This window comes from Leopardus geoffroyi, chromosome C1 (assembly GCF_018350155.1).
Source record: "Leopardus geoffroyi isolate Oge1 chromosome C1, O.geoffroyi_Oge1_pat1.0, whole genome shotgun sequence".
Classification (NCBI taxonomy): domain Eukaryota; kingdom Metazoa; phylum Chordata; class Mammalia; order Carnivora; family Felidae; genus Leopardus; species Leopardus geoffroyi.
Window position 1 is genome coordinate 89,555,180 of NC_059328.1, and position 23,475 is coordinate 89,578,654.

A 23,475-nucleotide genomic window follows, 5' to 3' on the forward strand; every position below is an offset into this window, starting at 1 on the left:
CTATTTTTTCCGTCTCCCTACCCATCACCAATCTGGAAACCAGCAGTTTATTCTCTGTATTTATAAGTCTGTTTCTTTTTTTTTCTTTGTTGTTGATTTGTTTTATTTCTTAGATTGCACATGTAAGTGGAATCATATGGGATTATCTTTCTCTGTGTGACTTATTTCACTTAGCATAATACCCTCTAGATCCTCCATGTTGTCACAAATGGCAAGAACTCATTCTTTTTTAAGCTGATTAATATTCCATTATATATATATATAGTATATAGTGTATATATATAGTACATATATATATATAGAATAATATAGTATATATATACTATATATATACTATATACTATACATATATATATATACATATATGTATAGTATATAGTATATAGTATATATATAGTATATATATACTATATTATGTATATATATATAGTATATATATACTATATATTATGTATATATATAGTGTATATATATACATATGTATATATATGTATTATGTATATATATAGTATATATACTATATATATGCTATATATAGTGTATATATATATATGTATTCCATTATAATGGAATATATAGTGTGTGTGTGTGTGTGTATATATATATATATATATATATATATCTCACATCTTCTTTATCCATTCATCTATTTATGAGCGTTTTGGCTACTTCCATATCTTGGCTATTGTAAATAATGCTACAATAAAAATAAGGATGCATTATTTCTTTCAAATTAGTGTTTTCATTTCCCTTGGGTAAATTCTCAGTAGAAGAATTACTGGATGATATGGTATTTCTATTTTTAATTTTTTGAGGAGTCTATATACTGTTTTCAATAGTGGTTACACCAATTGACCAGTTACATTCCCAACATCAGTGTATGAAGGTATTTGTCCTCCCATATCTTGCCAATACTTGTTATTTCTTATCTTTGTTATTCTAGCCATTCTGACAGGTGTGAGGTGATATCTCCTTTTGAGTTTGATAGGAATTTCCCTGATGATTAGTTATGTTGAGCATTTTTCAAGTGTCTGTTGGCCATCTGTATGTCTTCTTTGGAAAATTGTGTATTATGGTCCTCTGACTGTAATTGGATTATTTGTATTTTGGGTGTTGAGTTGTGTAAGTTCTTTATATACTTTGTATATTAATCCATTATCAGATATATCATTTGAAGTTATATTCTCCTTTTCAGCCAGTTGCTTTTTTGTTTTGTTGATGGTTTCCTTTGCTGTCCAAAAGCTTTTTATTTTGGTGTAGTCTCACCAAATTTTGCCTTTTTTTTTTTTTTTTGCTTTTGTTTCTCTTGCACAACTTATAATTTTAAAAGCTGTTAAATGATAGAGTTAAAATTCACAGTCAGATTATTTTTTTGGACTCTTAAGATCAGTTTGTAGCCACAAAATATTTTTTTTACCTTAAAAAATCCTTTGAAAATAGGCTCAACTTTGAAAAGTGAAATACATATTGTTCCTAAATTTTTAAGGCTTGACATTTAATATTCAAGACTTAAAAGTGCAATAAAATATTAAAAGATGAAAAAGTAATTTAAAATAAAAGTTAGCTTAGGCTTTCAAGGGAAAGTCTGATATCATAGTGCAGTGGTAGTCATTTATTGCTACAGCAACCTGTGAAAAAGCCACTCTATAATGACATCTTAATTTAAAAAAGCAACTATTAAAAGGGCACAATAAATATAATGTTAAAGGTAATACAAAATCCACCAAAGAGGAAATACACTGAGCAAATGAACATATGGGAAACTTTTAACCATCTTATTAATTAAGGAAATGTAAGATTACAATGCTAAATAAAGCATTTAATGCATTAAATTAGCAGTTTATAAAAATCACATTTCCATGAACTGCTGGTATCCATGTAATAGAACTGACAATATGAACTATCTTTGATCTAATTAATCTAGAAATCATGAAAAAGAATTATCAAAGCTGTTCATGCAGAAAATGCACATTTTAATAAATAGTATATTAGTAAATACCTAAGAAAAACATAAAAGTTTGAGTCATGTTAGAAAATTAATGAAGTTATCCTATATGTGAATGAGCGTTTCAAAGACACCAAACTGCAAAATTTGTTTTAAATTTATTATAGTGCTTGCAGGTGATTGAAACAAAGCATAAGCAAATACTTTCTGAAAGAACCAAGGTTCAACCTGGACTTCAAAGTGTCCCCACAGATAAAGTTCCTGGAAAAAATGAGATCACAATTTTAAATTAAAAAAAAAACAAAAACAAAAACAGAAAAACAAAACAAAAAACACACCTCACACATAAATAAGGCACTGTCTGTGACAATCAACAGAACACATCAGGAAAAGGCTTTAGATCTTGAAATAGTCTGCCATAAAATATTGAATAAATATGTTGTCATGTTTAAAACTAGAAAGTGAGTTTGCAAACAGGAGATAATAAACTACCAAATAATTTTGGAAATAACCTGGAAATTGTTTGTATATATATTTTTAAACAAAAACTAAATGGAATCAGCAATACACATTTTAAAAATGAAGCTATACACATGATGTTATTTATAATAATATCAAAATTATTAAATATCTAGGAGTAAATATTATGATAAATGTATAAGACCTCTATATGGAAAAAATATTATTGAATAATATTGGAGAAGAAATACAAATGGAAGTATATATCATTTCCCTAGATTTGGGGACTCAATTTTTAAAGTGTTATTTCTCTGTAAATTAACTTACTGATTCACTGACATAAAAATTACAACAGGTAGCTTAACAAGCTGAAATGTATAAGGAAATACAAAGAATCAATGATAGTCACAATGCTCTTGAAAAGTAAACTAAGTTGGAGTTATTCAACAGTTACCAAGAGTACAGATATACAGTGTGTAAGTTACTGTGATTATAGGGCTAAAGGTAGAAGTATAGACCAGTGGATGAGGTGGAGTATACAAAAACAGAATGACACATATCTAATCTCTAGGCTTAAGGAAAATATATCATTGCAAACTGGAGGAAAAATGATCTCCTCAAAACAGGATGAGGGGTTAGTTGCATACTCATGTTTTACAATGTTACAGGTTGATTACAGATATAAACATTAGAGATAAAACCAATAAACCTTATAGAGTTAAAATTAAGAATTCTTGCTTAAAAGGCATCAATTACAGTGCGAAAAGGGAAGCCAAAGAATGTGAGAACATATTTGTAATATTATAAATGACAAGAGGCTTCAGTAAAAGAAAACAAAACAAAAGGACAGATAATGCAATGGAAAAATGTCAAGAAAACTAAATAGACCTTTTGCAGAGGATGTCCAAATGACTAGTAAACATACAAAAATGTGACTTAGTGTCATCATCGGGGAAATGCAAACTATAACCACATGGGACACTATTACAAATGAGACTAGATGACAAACATTCAAAAGGCTGACTGACAATGCAAGTGTTCTCAAGTATCTGAAAGACAAAAGAATGCTCAATAACCACTAGCAAAGGGTATAAATCGGTACAGTTGATACCAGTGGAGTTCTCAGTCCTTGGATTCCCCAGGAGATGATTTATAAGATTTCCATGGGGATCCATGCTGGAATAAAGACAGTCAGAAGGAAAGTAGCAAGCACAAAGCAGTTTGTTAAAGCAAAAGTACACTCTCAAGGTTGGAGAATGGGTAGGTTCCCAGAGGTGGAACCGGCCCCTAGATTGTTTTGGAATTGGAAATTAATGGGTTTCTCTGGGATGGGAAGAGCTGGGAAGTACACTGGGGTGGTCTCTAATGGAGGTTGCTTCCAATCATTTGGGTGAACTACTCCCACAAACCTATAAAGTTTGTACTGGAACCATCAAGGCAGCCTTTCTCTCTGGTGGGAGAAGGGGGCTATAACTGCAATGCAAATGTATTATAATGTAATGAGTATAGGGTTTGCCCTCGGGCAGAGGTGGAGTAGGAGAAGACAAGCTCCATAGTTATGGCTCTGGATCTGTCAGCCCCAAGGTCTTGGAAGCCTTAATGTTGGGATGTTGTGCCCAGGGGTTTTTAATGTACAGCTTATCTATCACTGTCTTTGCCTCCAGCTCATGTCTCTATAATTCCCTTTCAAGGGCTTGGGACTCTGCCTCCAGCATTCCTTCCACTCCTCAGGTCTAGTGTCTACCTAACACAATGACTTCAGAAAATTATTTGTCAATATCTGCTTTTGGGCCCAGCAAACCTTTGCTCTTAGATCTTTGCTCAAAAGAAATGTCTACCCCTTGCAGCAAAAGATGGGTACAATGCTTACCTATAATACAGAAATTCTGAAAATAAATCCCATCAATAGTAAAATGTGTTGTAGGACAGGTAAATGAGGGTGTACTTACACATGGGAAATATTATATAGCAATAAAAATAATAAACCACAGATACAAGCTAAAATGTGGATAAATCTCATAAATATTTTCACTGAAAAAAGCCTGATACAAAAATATTTTGTAAGATTCAATTTTTTTTTATACAACTTCAAAATAGTCATTTTGAAATAGTATTAAAGATGGGGAGGAAGAAGGTGAGTATATGGGAAGGGGAAGGAAAAGGACTTCTTAGTGAGGCAAAGTTAAGTGTTTCAACCTAGTTGTTAGTTGTGTCTTTTTATTCACTTTGTAATAATTTATTGAGCTGCATGCTTAGGGTTTTTTGTTTTGTTTTGTTTACTTTCTAATGTAAGTTATACTCTAATTAGTTAGCAGCTATAACAACAAAGTCAGAAAGCATATAAGTAACTGGAAATTATGTTTTAATAAATTATCCAGAATGCAGCATATAACAGTAAATGTGTATAAATTATTTAAAAAACAATATTGACTAAGATCCAAGGTTAATAATGCATTTATAGGTTAAAATAAGATTAAACTGTAGCGTCTGGGTGGCTCAGTCAGTTGAGCATATGACTCTTCATTTCAGTTCAAGTCATGATCTCACGGTTCATGGGATCAAGCCCCACTTGGTTCCACACAGTTCAGAGTCGGCTTGGATCTCTCCCTCTCTCCCTCTCTCCCTCTCTCTCTCTCTCTCTTTCTGCCCTTCCCCGACTCAGACTCTGTGTTTCTCAAAAAAAAAAAAAAAAACAAAAACAAAAAAACAAACAAACAAAAAAAAACATTAAATGTAGATAAAGTATCAAGATCCCAATTCCAGTTTGTGGAAGGGACCAACAAACAATGGTCCTGGTACCAGCTAGGCGTCCCAGAATTCAAGTCATTTCTGACTCTGTCTGACACCCTGAAATAGCATCAGATTCCAGAGGTTAAGGATTCAGTTCCACAAGACTGCCCTCACCGCACCCCCTTGCCACTTCGGACATCAGCCACAAGCCCAATCATCTGTAGATTAGAAGTTCCAACAATCCCCTCCTTGAACTTCGAAGCTAGTCAGTCACAAGTCTAGGTTGTTATCTGTACTTCTGACTGGCTATGAATCAGAGGTTACCATGGCCCTCTCTTACTGACTGATCATTTTGCTAAGGCAGCTCACAGAACTCAAGAGAAACAAGCATTTTACTTCCTAGGCCACTGGTTTATAAAGGGTGTAACTTAGGAGCAGCCAGATGGAAGAGATGCAAAGGGCAAGGCAAAAGAAGAGGATGCAGAGCTTTCTTGACCTCTCCCAGGTGTGTCACTCTCCTGGAATGTCCTTGTGTTCACAGCCCAGAAGCTCTCTGAAACCCTTCTTTGAGGTTTTTAGGGAGACTTCATTACAGAGTCACGATGGATTAAACCATTGGCCATTGAGACTTGATTCAACCTCCAAACTCTCCCCTCCTCAGAGGTCAGAGGGGTGGGACTGAAAGTTCTAACCCTCTGATCAAATGATTGATTCTCCTGGCAACCAGCCCTCCATCCTCGGTGAGGTCAAAGGTCACCTCATTAACATAACAAAAGACACTTTTGTTGGTCTCCTCTCAGGAAATTACTGGGGTTTTAGGAGCTCTGTACCAGAAAAAGAGATGAAGACCTAATATATATTTCTTATTATGAATTAAAATATCACACTAGATATGTTATAGCATCTGCATTAATCTGGAGGGGCAATTAGTTTTAACGGGCTTCAGATCGTTGTTGGTTAGAAAGAGGAAGAAACTATTTACATTTGGGCTTGGGCAGATTAATGCCTTACTTCTGGCTCACTGGAGTAATCTAAGGGAATCTCAAGAAAATATCTCATAGGCACATGCTTTCTAATAGAAATATCCTCTACGGAAACCTTTAGGGGAAGAGGGGAACACCTCAGTAAAATGGATGAATCAAAGAATGGGGTTTCTCTTCAGCAAAGTCTCACAGATGGAAACTTCAGCCTTTATCATAGGGAGTGTAGCCCAGAACAAGAACTCAGAGTTGTCCTGACCTGAGACAAAGGGACTGGAGTCTTCATACTCGCCCATCTGTCAGGAATTCGTCTAGGAATGCCCAGGTGGTTGCAAAGCCCTAGGTACTTTTGTGTCTTTCCTAGGTGCAAGGGAAGCAGTTTCCAGCAGCCCGAAGACCGTGCTCCAACAAAGAGCTGCAATTGCTCCCAATGGAAATGAAAGGCAGCAGGGACGGGGTGGATTGTGACACAAGAGCAGCTTTAGTGAGAGGATTTGGGAGAACACTGGTATTTATTACAGTCCACTCTCATCTCACCTTCCATTTGCTCCAACCTGTCACAAATTTTTCCAGGGGGCTCTTCAAAATACATTTTGTAAAATGTCAAAAGGAGGTTGGAGAGAAAAGCTGTACTACAGTTTGCTGTAGTAGTCCTCAAGGCTAAAACTGATATTCAATACCTCCCTCCTCTACCACTTTTCCTAGATTACGTCCCATCTTCACTAATACCTCTACTTTGTACATCACTCCTTACTTTCACTAGTACCAAGTGCTTTGCCTGGGGACTGACTCATAGAATCATGTGCCCTTCTCAGACTGTGGTTGCTGTAATTTCCCACTCACAGTTGAGAACAGACATGGGAATCACTGAGAGATGTCCCAGTGATTCAGTGATTCCTTTTTTTTTTTTTTTCAAGTTTACTTATTTATTTTTGAGAGACAGGGAGAGACAGCATGAGTAGGGGAGGGTCAGAGAGAGAGGGAGACACAGAATTAGAAGCAGGCTCCAGGCTCCAAGCTGTCAGCACAGAGCCCAATGTGGGGCTCGAACCCACAAACCGTGAGATCATGACCTGAGCCAAAGTCGGACACTCAATCGACTGAGCCACCCAGGCGCCCCTAATAATGACAACATTTTTAAATTAAATTAAATATTTATTTCTGCTAATATAGGCTCATTTTGGAATGTTGAATCATTTTTCTTTTAAAATATAGAAAATTTCAATTAAAAAAAACTAATGGAACAATAATAAACATTAAAAGGACATATACTTTATCTAACATTTACCTACAACTGGAGAAATTATAGATATAAGTGTAAGCCAAGTAGTATTTTTATTTATTCTAATATCTGTAGGTTTCTGGGTTTTCTCTCGTGTAATTGTGGATGCATATTTAAAAGTCTAAAATTATGTAGCTTAATTTTGTTTTCTCTTAGAGTAATGAAGCTATGATTTTTTTTGCTTTGTATAATAAATTTCATTTACATGTTAATCTGCATTTTCCAAGAAAAAAGCTGTAAACAGAAGATATAGACAATACATTTCAAGTCTAAAACAGACTAAATATACAAAATGAAGATAATTTAATTGCATTTCCAACATTCTTATGGACATTTATTAACCTTACCCATCATATTTTCTGAATAATAAATTATAGATGTGTATATAATGGTGTGAGACCATAATTCTAAACTGAATATGAATATAGCAGGACAATGAATTATCAAAGATACCTCATTTTGGCCCTTGTGTTACATAGACTTGTTACTGTTTCTCTCATTTATACAACTTCCTGAGTTACTGGCCCCATTATTCAATGAGTTATTTTTTTTTTATTTATTTTTTTTTTTTTTTAATTTTTTTTCAACGTTTATTTATTTTTGGGACAGAGAGAGACAGAGCATGAACGGGGGAGGGGCAGACAGAGAGGGAGACACAGAATCGGAAACAGGATCCAGGCTCTGAGCCATCAGCCCAGAGCCCGACGCGGGGCTCGAACTCACGGACCGCGAGATCGTGACCTGGCTGAAGTCGGACGCTTAACCGACTGCGCCACCCAGGCGCCCCATTCAATGAGTTATTAAAACGTGCATCATTATTTAACACTGCATTTTCTCAGTGAGTGATGCAGATAAAAGCATAACAGCATTCTGTCTCAGAGTAGTATCAGTACAGTAATTAAAAATTAAGGTGGTCCCCAAAGAGACAGTTTCAATCCATAATACTCTAGAAGGTCAGAAATACATAGAATCTTTAAGCTAGAGAAAAGCTTTGATGAGATCTACTGTAATAAACTCATTGAATATTGAATGGAAGATTTTAAAAAATTAAGAGAGATTGACTTCCTCAAGATTTTGTTTATAGTGTCTGAAATAGAGCTAGCACTAAAGTTTATGACAAGTAGCATCAGATAATCCTTCTACACCTAACGACAAGTTTTAGTTATTTCTAGACAGATGATTTACAAAAGTCTTGTAATTAGTTCTAAGGTTCTCTTAAAGCTACAAGTTTTTAAGTGGTCTGGGATAATACTACCAAACATAGTATATACAAGAAGAGTCAAGCTTTACCAAAAAGAAAAAAAAAAAGAAAAAAAAAGAATAGTAACACTTAATAGAAAGTAGGTTCCTACTGATATTTAACCTTACAAAAATCTAAGTTTAATCTACTATCCTATCGCTCCAGATCTGCCGTTCAGTCTTTGAAAACATTCCATCCCTATATTTTATACTGGATATTTTCATACAATAATTTTGTGAACTGTTTATTTTATTTATTCTATCAGTATTTATGAAGTCATTCACCTAATTTTAAATTACTTTTATTACATATAAGTGCATACAAAATTGCATTTACAGAATTTGTGTAAGATACATAATTACAATGAAATTAACATGTATTTATTTACTCAATATCCAGCTCAAGAAATGGAGCATTATAATAAGTTTATATCCCTTTTTGTCTCTCTTGATCCTATCATCTTCTTACCCCTCTACAGAGACAACCACTATCCTGAATTTTGTTTTTATGTTTTTCCTCTTTTAGTTTTATTTACATATGTCTTTGTAATCCATACATTATTATTTTGTGTTTTTCATACCGAAGGGTCTATTGTGAATCTATCCTTTTGCCGCATGTTTTTTATTTCCATGGGATTATATTCCTGACAATTACTCATATTAACACATAGAAATATCATTATACATTTTCACTGCAGTATAATATTCTACTCTATACGTACAATTAATTTATTACATGTGAGAACTTTACCTCAATTAATTACTATATCATTCTTAGATATTAAATAGGTCAATGTATATTTGATTATTTTAAATAGGTAAACACATTTGATGAATGCAGTGAATGGTTTTCTGAAGAACACACAGCAGTATAATGACTCTGAAAAAAAAGAATAATTAGGATTGAAGTAAAAATGCAGTGCACTTTATTCCAAAGTGCTTCTCTTATGCTATGTACTCTAAGTATTGAACCACACAACAATTCCCACAATATACTTTTTTTTTTTTTTTTTCTGGGCCTCTCCCTGTTCTGTTGTCTATGCCGTGTAAGCCATTGCCCTGGGCGTGTTCATGTGAAGATCTCCCAGTTACCTTTCATTTTATGCACAAAATTTTAATTTAACGTTTTAAATTTTTTTTTTTTATTTTTTGAGAGACAGAGAGAGACAGAGCATGAGCTGGGGAAAGGCAGAGAGAGAGAGGGCGGCACAGAATCAGAAGTAGATTCCAGGCTCCAAGCTGTCAGCACAGACCCCAACACAGGGCTCCAACTCACAAATGGTGAGATCTTGACCTGAGCCCAAGCTGGAAGCTTAACTGACTGAGCCATCCACGCGCCCCCACAAAATTTTAATTTAAGCTTTATTTTGTTTTTAATGTTTATTTATTTTGAGAGGGAGAGTGTATGCACAGGCAAGAAGGGGAGGGGCAGAGAGAGAGATAGATAGAGAGAGAGAGAGAGAGAGAGAGAGTCCCAAGCAGGCCCCATGCTGTCCCCACAGCCAAGGCAGGGCTTGAGCTCACAAACCATGGGATCGTCACTTGAGCGGAAATCAAGAGTCAGATGCCTACTCTACTAAGCCACTCAGGCACCCTTAATTTAATTTTTCAATAATTGTACTCATTTTCTAAGATTTAGCATAGCTTAGTTTGGAGCTGCACATGTCTTTTATGATAGTAATAATAAATTTTTAGTAATATTTATATTCTTAAAGAACCTTAAACAGTTCCAGTAGCAAAACAGTTAATGCATATTCTTTACTGTTTAAAAATAATCTCTGAGTACTGTGTAAGCTGTCCTGTGATAAACATCAGTATTCTCATGTGATTCCAAAATCTCTAATATCCTAAATTAGTATACTTAAGATATACTATTCATATATTTTTTCCCAAAATTTACCATAACATGTATCATTATTTTGACTGGAAAAAACAAAGGTTTCTTACAAATGTATAATATAGTTTCAATTGCCCTTGCTGTGTCTTAGTTTGGGGTTATTTCTTCCATTACCAGAATTTTTTGATGAATGTTCTACTTGTTAATATTTAAATTGTTTTTTCTGCTCCAGGGATGTAACACTCTTACAAATAACAAAGAGTAATAACACAAAGATAACAAGTTTATCTCAACTCTCTAACCTTTTCCTTTCTGTAATGATATCTACCCACTCTCTTGATAATTGCCCTGAAGATATTTTTATGCTGGTAAATGATAACTTTTCAAGATCCTCCTCAGAAAAAACTTTTTCAAAATTGTTTCCCCTTTCAAGTTCACTAACTCCATAATTGGCTGGTTGCTTTGACTTTGGCATTTTGCTCCACACTTACACAAAAGTTGGAAACCAATAATAATGTTTCCATTCAGTCTGACAGTTTCATATACAGACACTCTCTTTTCTTTGTTTCCTTGACTAACACTGCTTGTGGCCAATCATTTCATCTCAGTTATCTTTCTTCTAGTTTCTGTTTCTTTGTGATTTAATCTGCGATGAGGTTTGTCACTTTCCAGTCTTCAAAATCATGGTGACATTTCTTCCATCACCACATTCTCATTTTATTTATTCTTTATATTACTATAACAAAAAATCACATATTTACATGTTCTCTTCTAAATAATAGCTTGTAAAAGGTGACAGAAAAGCTCATCTCCAAAGCATCATTCAGAAAGAATTCTAGAGTTCATCCATCACTTCTTCATTGGTTATGTTCCTAGTTGGTCTTAAGGTATTACAGCATTGTTTCTCCTTCACCCTAGACAGTTGTATTATGGATTCAGAGAAGGAGAGATTATACTCCCCACTAGGAATCAAGAAGTATGTGCCCGTAGGAAACAGAGCTGACCTCTCTCAACTAGAAATCTTTTCTCTAAGAATTGCCTGCGTAACACTGTGGCTTGTTAAGCTGACTGCCATCCCTGAAATGCCTGTTCACAGAGGTTTCCAAGGATACACTAGTACAAACCTTTTCTTACATTAAATGGGAGGTAATGATATCCATGCTACAATAGCCTAAAAGCCACTGGTCTTTTAGAATATCCAACTTCCCCTGTATGAAATTACATTCCATCTGATTTTGAAATATTGTGTAGGTGTTCCTTTTTAAAGATAAATTTTCTTAGCAACTAAGTCATTCATTTTCCCCCACCCATGATTAGGGCTGAAGAGTAACAGTGAGAGAGGAGTACAGGTGACCATGTGCATGAGTCTTCATGTTCCTACTGCCACCACCAATTCCAAAGCTAAGTATCTTCACTCAGTTTCTTCACTGCTATTTTCCTTGAATCCATCAGGACTAAGATCATCATGATCTTATTCCTTGATTTTAACAATGAACGTAGCAAGTCCCTGAGTCCCAGGTCATCTTTTGCTTCTCATGCTCCCATCCTATCCCTTTGAAGCCCAGTACATCCTGATTCTGTCCCCTGCATTCACCGCACACTCAAACTTTAGTCTTGCTCTCTATGCTAATTAGTGATTTATTCTCTGAATTCCCCCTTAATTTGCCAGGTCTGTTAAAAACCTGCCCCCCTCTATCTGTATCTTCTATCAGGATGTTGTGTCCCCTGAAGCCCCCTGAAGATATGGCTGTTTCCTCTTCCTGTATCACTTGTTACAGTGGACATCAGGTGTAGTAAGTGTCCTGTTAGCTCATTTTTGCTTTCTGAATGTTGTTCTTTCTTTATTTCTAAATTATCCAGTTTTGAATCTCACATCATTAGATGATATAAGTAACTATGCCTAACTGTTCTTACGAACTAACTAACACTTGGATCATTTGTCCTTATTATTCAGGGATTTTTAGGTCCTCATTGTCACTCTCTCCAACACTACTCTCATAAAAGTGCTGGGTACTTTCCAAAGGCACAGTGTAGATAAAGCTTCCATATCCTAGATTCTTGTTTCTTACACCCCCCTCCTCCAATGATCCAGTACTCTACATCAGCCTTATAGTTCTATGCTCATAAGCTAGGCCTTTTCTTTCCAAAGATCTCAATCATTTCATAATCTACATCTCACTCCTGATAACCATCTCCTATCTTTACAATTCACCCACTTCACAAACCTAACATTTCTCCCACCACACTAGTTCTGTTATCCAAAGCCCTGTCTTCTTTTCGTGATGCCATATCCTTTGACATCCTCACCCCCTTACTTACCTAGTTTAAATTCTGTGTCCAGTAATTAAAATAATTCCCTTCCATACACTTTTGACAACGTGGCCACCTTTCACTTTCGTTGTAGTTCTTTGGCAAAATCATAACACTAGTTAATTCCAGTTAACCCCCACTAAAACAAACAAAGACAAAACTTCTCTGAGCACACTTTTGCCACCAAATAACACCCCATTTCATTACTTCCACCGATACTACTAATGTCTTTAATTGTTTTAGTCTCATTTTCCAATCAAGATTCCCTAACAGGATTTTGCTGCCACCTCTCCACTGCAACTATTTTTATTAACATAACCAGAATCCACACTGTCAGATTTAGCTTTTTGAGCACAAAACAACATTTTATCACTCCTTCAACAATGTTAAATTTCTTCTCTTACCTTGGAGGACTAGTTGGTCTTATTTTACTGATCTTTTTTGATTTTGTCTCCTCCTTCCCCCTTAGGCCTTTTTACATTGGAATATCTTGGATTTAAGTAAGTCCCTTGATTTTTTTTTTTTTCCTCCTGTCTATCTCTACACACCATCTTGGTGATTTTGCACATTCTCTTGTCCAAAGTTAGGTCTATAGTTGAGACAACTCTTATAAACCCCATAGTCAGATGTCAAGTTGTCTATCTGATATCTCCACTTGTGTATCTAATAGATTATCTAATTCAATATGTCCAAAATTAAGTGGCTTCCCATCTCCAAAACCTGAGTTCAAATTGTCTGTCTGAATCTGCCTTCGGGTTACTCAAACCTAACCTAGGAATAAATCTGATTCTCTCTTTCACAATCCATGTTCCCTTTGTCATGAAATCTTGTTGACTTTAATTATGAAATATAACCAGTTTATCCAGTCTTTTGTTTATGATTATTAATTTTTGTTTCTTGCTTAAAAACCTTTCTATATGTGGTAATGATGTTCCCCTGTTTACTTGTAGAATATTTATTCTTTTTAGGTCTATAATCCATGTGGAATTGATTTTTATGGTGTGGGAAATGTTTTCAGTTTCTATTCACCACAAGACCCATGCAGGAATGTTCATACCATAATTAGTCATAAAGGCCCAAGTCTGAATATCATTAATAAATTAACACATGATCATATATTTATGCAGTGTAATATTATTTAGCAATGACATGGATGAACCTTCCAGATATAATTTTAAAATTTAAAAATGACACAAAATGCTGGGATGAGCACTGGGTGTTGTATGTAAGCCAATTTGACAATAAATTATATTAAAAATAAAATAAAAAATATATAAATAAATACATAAATAAATAAATAAATAAATGACACAAAATAATATAAACTGTATGGTTTAGCCTACATACATATCGAAATAGGGAAAATTAATCTGTGTCAATAGATGACAAAATAGTGCCGTGATTGTTTTGAGGGGAGTGGTTTACTGGAAGAAGGAATGAAAGGGCTTTGTGAAATTCTGGAAATGTTTTACAACACAATCTAAGAGGTGTTAAGTAGATGTTTATATGTATTAAAATTCATCAAATATATATTTAAGATGACCTCCTTTACCAGATGTTTGCTATACTTGAATAAAAACTATATCTATTTCTATTTCTATTTCTATTTCTATTTCTATTTCTATTTCTATTTCTACACCTAGGCATCCATCTTTCTACTGCATCTATTTCTCCAGCTCTGGTCCTATTAGCAAACTCTTTCGTAGATAACTATGCTAGCCTTCTGTGGTAGGGAAAATAATACCCCTCCCCAAAGACATCAACTTCCTAATCCCCCAAATCTGTTCTTTTGTTACTTTCATGGCAGAAAAGACTTTGGATACCTTATTAAATTAAGGATCTTGAGATGGAGAGATCATCCTGGATTATGTGGGGAAGTCCAATGTAATCACAAGGGTTATAAGAGGCAATAGGAGGGTCAGGGTCACAGAAAGAGATGTAATAATGGAAGCAGAGGTCAGATTGATGCCGTTGCTTGTAAAAGGGCTACAAACCAAGAAATATAGCCAGACTCTAGAAGCTGGAAAAGACAAGAAATAGATTCTCCCCTAGAGCCTTCAGAAAGAATGCAGTCCTTATAATACATTGATCTTAGCCCAGTGAAACTGATTTAGAATTTTTAACCTCCAGAACTGTAACAGAATAAATTTGTGTTGTTTTAAGACACTGTTTGTATTAATATGTTACAATAGAAACTTAATATACCTTCAAAGATGGAAACATATATTTACTTTTATATCTATGAAGTTCATGTTCTTTTTTTTTTTGTTTATTTATTTATTTTGAGGGTGGTGGGGGAGAGACAGAGAGAGAGGGAGAGAGAGAAACCCAAGCAGGCTCACTTTTAGCGCAGAGCCTGATTCAGGACTTGATCTCATGAAATGTGAGATCATGACCTGAGTCAAAATCAAGAGTCAGGCATTTAATCAGCTGAGCCACCCAGCCTGCCCTGAAGTTCCTGTTCAACACAAATGTCAGAGGAGTTCTTTTTACACATAAGTAAGATCATTTCTAAGCTATGTATAAGTAAGCTTCTCAGTTGAGAATTCTGCCATTGTTTCCCATTTCACTCAGAGTAAAAGTTAAAGTCCTTAAATTATGTGATCTCTTACTTTTCTGATTTCCTCTCTTGCTATCTCTCATCCAACCACTATGAGTCCCTTCCTATTTTTCAAATACAGCAGTCACACTTTATTTAAGGGTTTGTTTTCTACTTATATTTTCTCCCTGGTACAATATGTAGATAAATACCTTATCTCCTTCAATTATTTGTTGATTTTCACCTTGTCAGTGAGAATTCTGTGGAATTGCTCCTTCCCTCACCCATTGTCTTTCCCTGATCATTCCATGCTCTAAATTTTGGTTTGTTTTATTTTTCCATTGTAATGTTTATAATATTACGGCCTAATATAACAGTATCCGTTTATTATGCTTCTTTTTCATCGTCTGTGTAGCCAGATAGAATATGAATTCCATAAAAGCAGCGACTCTTGTCTTCGAAGTAACATAAGTGCTTACAACAAATATTTGACTTACAGTAGATGCTCAACACTTTTTGATAAACAAAAACATTTATTGAGGGTTATCTTTGTGGTAGGTACTGTATCATGTGGTATATTTAAAGGAGCAAATAAAATAAGTAGAGTGTCTATCTTTACTGAAGCAAAACAGGGAAGAAAAGGCAATTAATCAAATGATATAAAATATGATATATGAGGCCAAATATATTACATGAATATATGGAAAGTCAGTTAATTGTTTTTTGGGCATCCGTGAGGATTGCCTCGAGGAGGAATATGCAACATGAAAAATGAATGGATATTTGCAAGATGAAAGATGACAGGATGAGGCAGTGGAAAGTATTTCAGGCACATCAAAAATAAGTGCATGAGAATGAAAATGAGATAAAGCATGTCTTTGAAGTCACTAAATTTGGTGAATATAGATTGAAAAGAGAGGTCACTGATGAGATATGATGAAAACATGAGGAATGTTCATACCATGTAAAAAATTTTTAGGCCGGATATAATGATTTGGGTATTTATCTAAAAGCAACAGGGACACATTGAATGGTTTTCAGCAGGGTAGTGAAATGATCAAACAGCTGTTAAAGAAAGGTAACTCTGACTACAATGTAGAGGATAAGAAATATAAAACTGGAGGCAAGGAAATTAATTAGGAAGATCTCTCTCAAGCAATTTAAGAAATAATAGTGGATTTTAGAAGCTACATGGGATTCATGGATTAATTTGACAGATTTTCAGACTTGGTTATTTTCTATAATGGGTAGAAAAAGAAGAAGGTAAGAATAATTGCTATTTCTCAGATTTGTAGTTGTTATAGCAGAAGCAGCAAATTAGAAACAAGGATGGCAGATAAACAAATTTGAAAATCATCATTTTAAGGTAAGTGGATGAATTCCAGTGTTCACTGTAAAGTGTGAGGAAAAATGAAGATGTAATGAAGAACCTGAAGACTGCCAAAATTTCAGTAAAGACAGATAAGTTCATAAAGATTCACAAAAGTTACCATGGAATGTTCAGGGAAGTAGAAAGAGTGTCAAGGGATATGATGTTTTAAAGAATTGGCCAGGGGCACCTGGGTGGCTCAGTCAGTTAAGTGGCCGACTTCAGCTCAGGTCATGATATCACAGTTCATGATTTTGAGCCATGCATCGGGCTCTGTGCTGACAGCTCAGAACCGGGAGCCTGCTTTGGATTCTGTGTCTCCCTCTCTCTCTGCCCCTCCTTTGCTCATGCTCTTTCTGTGTCTCAACATAAATAAACATTAAAAAAAATAAAAAAAAAAAAAAAAAGAACTGGCCAATTGTTTCAGTTATTGCAAAGAGCTCAAGTGAGGTGAGGTCAGATTAATGTTTATGTTTAATTATGTTTAGCAATAATGGTATCTCTGATGACCTTGGAAATAATGAAGTCAATGGAGTGATGGCCATGGATATGAAGAAAGTGAAAAATCAGTGAAAATGACTGAAGAATCCAAGAATTTGAGAGAAACAGAGATATAGCAGTTACTGAAATAGACCAGGTTTATAGGTTTGAGACCAGCTCTTTGCTTTTCTGTTTTATCTTGAGTTATTTTTGAGAGAAGACCTGAGGTTAATCAACCAAAACGGAGTAAAAGGGGACAGGTTTATTCTCCCACCTGAAACAAGAGGAAAGCAGATAATATATATAAAATGATGGTCTGCAAAACACTGAACATCAGACAACAAAGGGCAGTGATTCCTGAGAAACACAAGACAAAAATTCGAGATCTATTATTGCCTCAGGTTCCTACCTGAAGAGAATTTCCAGGAAACGCACAGGGAAAAGGAACTCAGGCAAAACCCAGCAAACTGTCTGAGTTGAAGAGGTGGAGACTCTGAGGAAAGCCAGGCAGCTACTATTTTCAGGGCAGAGTGCCAGGGAGGAGAGACCTGTACAGAGAACTCCAGAGATCTGTGGACTGGACCATTCCCTCTGATCATTCAGCAGAGTGTTGATCTATGCATATGTATGAAGAAATTACCCAAATCCAGTGAAAGAACCAAATGAGAGGATTAGAGGAAATAGAGCTCAGCACTCACATGGGGTTGAGCATGGTGACTATTTCTATCAGTCAGGCTGGAATATTTCATAATTCATGGAGTCAAGAGTAAATGTAGTCCTCATAAAGGCCTCACATCACTAGTGGAGAGTAATTAGTCTAGTTTTACTTATAGTTGTTTTTTAAAGCCGGACCCAAAAGGATCAAACTAACTATATCCAACAACATTTACAATAATATTGAATTACTGCTCAAGAACATTTATATGAATACAAATATATCCAGCATTCATCAAGGTAAAATCACAATGTATGGCATCCAATAAAAAATAGCTTGCTTCCCAAAAAAGCACTAAAAAGCCAGAATGGAGATAAACATCATTAGGGTAAACTGACTCAGAAATAACGCAGATAATAGAACTAGCAGTTGAACATTTTCAAACACTAAGTATAACTATATTAATGTGTACAAAAAGTTAGAGAAATGATAGAATATGTTAAGACAAGAAAGATATAAAAAAAGATTCAAATCAAATTTCTGGATATGAACCTACCTAATCTGACATGAAACATGAACTTGATGGGCTTAATGGCAGCTTAGACATTACAGGATAAAAGATTAGTGCATTTAAAGACATACCAATAGAGGTTATCCAAAATGATAAATGGAGATTTAAAAATGAGTAAAAAAATAAAAAGCATCACTGAGCTGTGGGGCAATTTCAAGTGTCCTAAAACATGTAATTCAAGTCCCTTACATGTGACAGGGGCTAACATTTGCAAATATAACAGGAAAAATTTTCCCAAAACTGATGAAAATGACAAACACAAATCCAAGAACTACAATGATCCCTAAACACAAGAAGCATGAAGAAAACACCATCATATCTATCACTCAAATCCAGTGATAGGTAGAAAACATTAAAAGCAGCCAGAGCAAAAGACACATTACATACAAAGGAATAAAGATAAGGATGACAACAGCTTTCTCATCAAAAATGATGCAAATGAGAAGACAGTAGATCAACAACTTTAAATATCTGTAAGGAAAAAAAAATTTTTGCCAGCCTAAATCTATTCCCAGTGAAAATATATTTCAAAACTAAATAATTTTAAGAAGGTGTTTTGTGACATACAAAAAGTAAAAGATTCATTCCTGGAAGACTCACATTATAAAAGAAAGTATAGGAAATCCAGTAGGAAGAAAGAAAATATCACCAGATGCAAAAATGGTTTTGCACAAAAAAAAGCACAGCATCAGAAATACTATCTACTTTGGTAAATGTATAATTTTTGTTATTACTTAAATCTATTTTAGGCAATATATTATTCAAAATAAAATAATGCTTACATAAAAATAACAATTCACTGTGGAGTTTAGGCCATATTTACATATAAAGTTAATAACACCCCCTCCCCAAAAAACCCATAAATATCAGGAAGTGAGAAATCAAAACATACACTTGCAAAGCTCACTATTTATACTATCTTAAAATGGTATCCTATTGGTTAGAACTGAACTGTTAGCTCAATGATGAATGCTATAATCTCTAGAGAAACTACAACATTTAAAAAAAAAGGATTATAAAATATGCCAAGAAAAAAAACTAAATAGAATTATAAAAATATTAAATTATTTCCAAAGAAGGCAGAAAAAAAGAAAAAGTGGAACAAAGAAGAGATTTCAGCAAATGATAGATTTGTACCTAACCATGTCAGTAATCACATTAAATGGAAGCAGTCTAAGCACCCCAATTAAATAAAAAAGGAAGATTTAAATATAAAGACCTACCTACTTCAAAGGTAAAGTTGGAGTTAGTATGTTAATATTCAAGCAGATTTCAGAGAAGAGCCATTTATTTACCCGAAATAAAGGAAGTCCTATCCTAATGATAAGGGGATCAATTCATCTAGAGGGATGTAACAATCCTAAATGGTCAAACATATAACAAGGAGCTTTACGATACATGAAGCAAAACTGATAGATACGCAAGGGGAAAACATTTTGCACAATGATCTACAATTATAATCATATATTTAATTTGTCATCTTGTGATGAGTTGAGTGGAAATGAAATATTCTTTGCTAAGCCCTGCCAAAATACATATTTAGGAGACAAAAAAATGTGTGCCTCTGAGTTTGAGAGTGGTTTTTGTTGTACCTGGATGTGGAAGTTTTTTAAGGACCAGGTGGTTGGGTGAAACAAGCAATATTTGGAGAGTGCTAGCAAAAGTGAAAAGAACCTCAGGAAGTCATTTAGCAGAAGCTTGGTGTTCGTAAAGAAGAGATCAGTTGGGGCTGGGGGGGGGGGGGGCAGTGCCTGGGTGACTCAGTCCCACTTCAGCTCAGGTCATGGTCTCACAGCTTGTGAGTTGGAGCCCTGCACTGGGCTCTGTGCTGACAGCTCAGAGCCTGGAGCCTGCTTCAGATTCTGTGTCTCCTCCTCTCTCTGCCTCTCCTCCACTCGTTCTTTCTCTGTCTATCTCTCAAAAATAAAAAATAAACATTTTTTTTTAAAGAAGAGATCAATAGAAGCTTAAAAGAATATGAAGAGCATGCTAATAGGGAATTGTTAGGAACTATAGAAAAAATAAACCGTATCACCTGAAAAATAGAAAATATGACTAATGACTCAGCAAATATTTCAAGGTAGAATGTTTAAATCACCACTTGAAATTTTTCACTGGCTATGATAAAATGATAGATGAGAGAGATGAGCTGAAATTTAATTATTCCATTTTTAAGTAAAATTTATAAGAAATAGAAAAACAGTACTTACAGAGTTCAAAAATAAAATTAAGTTTCACATTTCCAGGTCTTCCCATGTTTTCAAATTAAGAAAAGGCTTTAGAGCAAAGGTGAAGTGCAGAATGGGACTTTATAAAATGTCAGAAAGGCATAAGATCGTTCCTCAGGGAACTATTCTGTTAGAAAAAATATTCCCTTCAGGATCTCAAGGATTTGTCCTACAAATCGCTTCTCTTAAACAATAGACCTTCTGGGGCGCCTGGGTGGCGCAGTCGGTTAAGCGTCCGACTTCAGCCAGGTCACGATCTCACGGTCCGTGAGTTCGAGCCCCGCGTCAGGCTCTGGGCTGATGGCTCAGAGCCTGGAGCCTGTTTCTGATTCTGTGTCTCCCTCTCTCTCTGCCCCTCCCCCGTTCATGCTCTGTCTCTCTCTGTCCCAAAAATAAATAAAACGTTGAAAAAAAATTTAAAAAAAAAAAAAAAAAAACAATAGACCTTCTAAGAACATAATGTGTTGGCCTTAGCAGCTTTACAGCTTTACAAGAAGTTTAAGGGAAAGCATGGATTATGTTGATGAGATTTTTGAGTACTGGGGATAGGCCAGACTGCAGTCTGGGTCAGCTTGAAAAACTCAAGACGTAGGACACTATATATGAACCCTTGAATGGAGATCCACCCCCCCATCCCAACCCCCATCCTGAAATCAGAATAGTTTATCACTTGAAATTTTGGAAAATAACTCCTCAAATCAGATCTTTGTTTTCAAAGGATACGCAGTTTAGGGGGAAACACTTCAGAGGTTGTAATTCACAAGGCTCTGGGGTTTGGAGAGGGAAGAGAATCACATATCTTCATCTAGCCAGCCCCAATGTTTTTATCAGCTTTTCATGTTTCCAGGGCTTTCCTACAGCCCTGATTTTACTCTGGAATACACTAGCACTGGAGACTTGAGTTACTGCTAATATGGGATGTAACTCATTTTCCCACGGCAATGGATGGAAAGAAGCGAAGCAAACTCCACCAATTTCTTTCTTATCATAGCTTTTACAGCCTGCTTCCTGCCCCAGGATAAAGCCTCTACTCTGATCTCACATTCTAATTCAGAACATTTCTCAAAATTTTCTTATTTCCTCCTCGGTTGCAGAAAGGGTAGCTTATTCAGCATGCAATTAAAATTTAGATTTTCCATGTTCAATGTTCCATGAATGCAACCTTGTCCGTATGTCTTTGGTGTTGGATTTATCTGCTTCTTTATTTTACATTGAGGTAGTTGATACTGATAGGTTCTAATTGCAATTGTTGCTTTAGCATTTGAGACATTGATACTTAAACTTCCTCTAATAATTAACAGAAATATATCTCTATCTATATAGAGATATTTAGATATCAAGAATGAATCTTTTTCATCTCATAGAGCAAAATATAAGAATCTGTTAGAAAATCCATATTTTTGTTAAAGTTCTGGCAGTTAGGTTCTAACAAGATGCCTGGACTCCAGCAAAAAAGGAAATCATGGCCAACTGTAAGGAAGTCAGGGGCGTGTCCTGGCAACACTCCAAACAAAACCACAAGAAACACCATCAAAGGAGACAGGCCCAAGATGGCTGATACAGTAGGCCAAAGTTCATATTATTCCTTCATTATACTATATTAACATACAAAAATCTCCTCCCTGAAGGTGCCATGACAGGAGACCCCTCACCAAATAAGGAAGGAAAAGCGCATAACCCACATTCCTGGAAGACACACCCTGCTTCCAAGAAATCATTGCCTCATGAAATGAAAATTTCACCCCTTTGTCAACAACTGTCAATAAAAAAATAGAAGCCCAAACCCCAGTGGGCTCCGTTCCCCTTTGAGCTCACCCACTCTCATATCTCCAGAGTGTACTTTTACTTTAATAAATTTTCCTGGTTGTACTGCTTATCAACTGTGTTGTGTCTGCCCTTGAATTCTTTCTTCTGGCAAGACCAAGAACCTCTGGCAACATCTCTGAAGGGGCTGGATTGAGGCCTTAGGGCCCAAGGTCTCCTTGGTTCACCCAACAACATTTTCATTGATTACCCTTTTAAATCCTTACATAAATTACTTCTTCAAAAGAGGATAGTTTTCTACTTTATTTTGTTCTCAAATTGAAAAGAAATATTGCTGTGGAAAAAAATTTCCCTCAGCCTCACCTTCTGTGGTATTCCTCCCCTCAGTTTCCTTATGAGTTGTGAAAACTGAAAAATAGAAGCATTACCATTGAAGACATACTAAAACATTATGTTTATTCATTTTCATAAATAAGTGAAAGAGGGGTTTAATATATGCTTGACTCAGTAACAACATAGAAGTAATAAATTACTTCAATAATGATATTCCCATAACTAGATATGATCATTTCACTTCAGTTTAATTCAGACTATAGATAGATATAGGTAATATAGATATAGGATATAATAATAAAGTCTTAATTAACCTTATCAGCTCAAGAATTACGTTTCTGCTTCACATAAATTGTAACTTGAACATTATATTCTTCCTCGGTTCTGCCATTTTTGTTCAATTTATAAGGTGTTTCTATTAATTTGAATATCCTAGCTTTGCAATCCGAGTCTTCATATATGTTTCTTATTAATTTTTTTCTGTGGAGTACATGTTTAAATCTTTCTTTATTTATATTAAACTGATGCAGCCCAGTGTTAGAATTGGTTAAGCTTTACCTACTATTCAGATAAATAATGAGATATGACTACCATTGTCCCTTTGGGGAAAAAGTATGTTCCCTTTCAATGAAAAAGACTCTATGTTTCTGAAGTGATCAGTGAAAGGAACCTTCTGGGGGCTAACAATGTACAGGCAGGTGGTGCTGACAAGTAGGGCAGTTAAAAATTTAAGACAGTTCCTCAGAAGAATAAA